The sequence below is a fragment of the Sinocyclocheilus grahami genome, unplaced genomic scaffold (genome assembly GCF_001515645.1).
Source record: "Sinocyclocheilus grahami isolate Dianchi unplaced genomic scaffold, SAMN03320097.WGS_v1.1 scaffold210.1, whole genome shotgun sequence".
Classification (NCBI taxonomy): domain Eukaryota; kingdom Metazoa; phylum Chordata; class Actinopteri; order Cypriniformes; family Cyprinidae; genus Sinocyclocheilus; species Sinocyclocheilus grahami.
The window spans coordinates 890,299-892,776 of NW_015505389.1; positions in this window are offsets into that span (position 1 = coordinate 890,299).

Below are 2,478 nucleotides of genomic sequence, written 5' to 3' on the forward strand. Positions count from 1 at the left end.
TTACTCACGGGACACCCGCAATGGCATGGAAGCCTTGATGTGCCTCCATCACTTCATGCCTGGCGTAAGGCGTACGTAGGCTATGTAATCGGTGGCGTGACGGAGCAAGATGGAGTGAACACACCGCAACACCGAGGTTTTACTCAGCCCATATCCTTCCCCAACCACCTCCAGAAAACTCCCCACAGCATAAAAACGGAAAGCTGCCAGCAGCTGAATTTCGGGGCTTAGGGGGTAGCTCCGTCGAGTTTGTCTTGACAAAGTTGGACCAACAAGATGTAAAAGCTGCTGAATTTGCTCCCGTGGCTATTATGAAATAGGGCACATACACTAACTGGCTCTGCGGACGCAGCCATCTTTGATTTAGGACAACTATTCGCTGTCTCGCTGCCATAGTTTGACCAAGCTATGACCATTCATTCCCTTTAAATAGACTCCTAATTATGTGCTGCCTAATGTATTGCCAGCTGATGTGCCTTTGTATATTATAATGGAAAAACTAACAACCATCATTATAATGACAGTTTTATTCTTTGCATAAAAACACTTCAATTAATTGAATACTGGGTGTATTACAACTTTAGAATTGTAATATTTATTTGGTTCTGCACTTTTTCTTGCCACAGAATTTCAATCGTATCGACTGAAATGTGAAGAAGGTTTTTGCACAGTGGTGGCCACTAGCGGAGTGAGCTGTGAACAGCGATAAGGTATAGCTAAGAGTAGTCCAGACTAACCTTACGAACGAATGACTTGCAGAAGGTATACTTAACTAAGAACATTTCGGGAAACACATATTAACGATAAGGTACAACTTAAGGTATAACTTGAGAACAACATAGCATTAAGAAGGTTTCGGGAAATGCAGCCATGAAGAAACAGAACAAACTGAGACAAACTTTGTGGCAAAGTCTCCAAGACATTTGATGAAACCTTCCTGCAAAACTTCAGTATACTGTGAAAGGTTTTAGGCACTTGAGTAAAAATGCTGTAAAGTGTGGACGCTTTCAAAAATAATGTCATAAACAGGTTGTCTTTAATTAACTTCTATTAACTAAATTAAATTAACATTTGATGTGACTATCCTTTGCATTTAAAGCAATTTTTTTTTCCGAGGCAGTGGCAGAGCCAGGATGTTTTTTACGCTAACGCTTAATTTTTGAGTGGGGTGGCCAAAGGGATGGCCAAGCTTAGGTCAGTGGTGGCCCCTGGCTCCACCCCTGGTCCGAGGTGCACTTGCACATAGTTTTTAGCTTTGCATGAAGGTTTCTTGAAGCATCTTGGAGACTTTGCCACAGTTCTTCTGGATTTAGTCTGTCTCAGTTTGTTCTGTTTCTTCATGTAATCGCAGACAGACTAGATGATGCTGAGATCAGATCTCTGTGTGCAGCACCGGCTGCTGTCAGACTCCTTGTGCAAACGAGAATCTCACTGGATTATTACAATTAATGGCAAAATGAATGTTAGGAAATGTAAACTGATATTTCCTACTGACACACCTATAAAACCGTTTTAGCTGGGTGAAAATTCTAGTGATAATTTTGGCCACCACTGTATATATATATATATATATCGAAGCAAGGTTGTTTTTTTAATGACACATGCATGTTTCATATGATTTTAAAGTTGCGTCCCCACTTTTTGTCAACACCGTCAGACATTCAATAAAATGTAATAATATCAGGAGCAGCGGTCACTCTAAAGGACCCCCTTGCCACAGTTCACCTCTGCAGAGTACATCAGTGTCAGACAGGCTCTGCTAAGTTTTATAGTTTTAGAATATTTTAAATCCTAATGTTAATATTGTCAGTTCTGATCAGATGTGTCACCTCCGTCAGATGTGTCACCTCCGTCAGTTCTGTCACCTCCGTCAGACGTGTCAACTCCGTCAGTTCTGTCACCTCCATCAGATGTGTCACCTCCGTCACATGTGTCACCTCCGTCAGTTCTGTCACCTCCGTCAGACGTGTCAACTCCGTCAGTTCTGTCACCTCCATCAGATGTGTCACCTCCGTCACATGTGTCACCTCCGTCAGTTCTGTCACCTCCGTCAGACGTGTCAACTCCGTCAGTTCTGTCACCTCGGTCAGTTGTGTCAACTCCGTCAGTTCTGTCAGCTCGGTCAGTTGTGTCAACACCGTCAGTTCTGTCACCTCCGTCAGTTGTGTCACCTCCGTCAGACGTGTCACCTCCGTCACATGTGTCACCTCTGTCAGACGTGTCACCTCCGTCAGACGTGTCACCTCCGTCAGTTCTGTCACCTCCGTCAGACGTGTCAACTCCGTCAGTTCTGTCACCTCCGTCAGTTGTGTCTACTCCGTCAGTTCTGTCACCTCCATCAGATGTGTCACCTCTGTCAGTTCTGTCACCTTCGTCAGATGTGTCAACTCCGTCACATGTGTTACCTCCGTCAGACACATGTGATTCAACTCCGTCAGTTCTGTCACCTCCGTCAGTTCTGTCACCTCCGTCAGATGT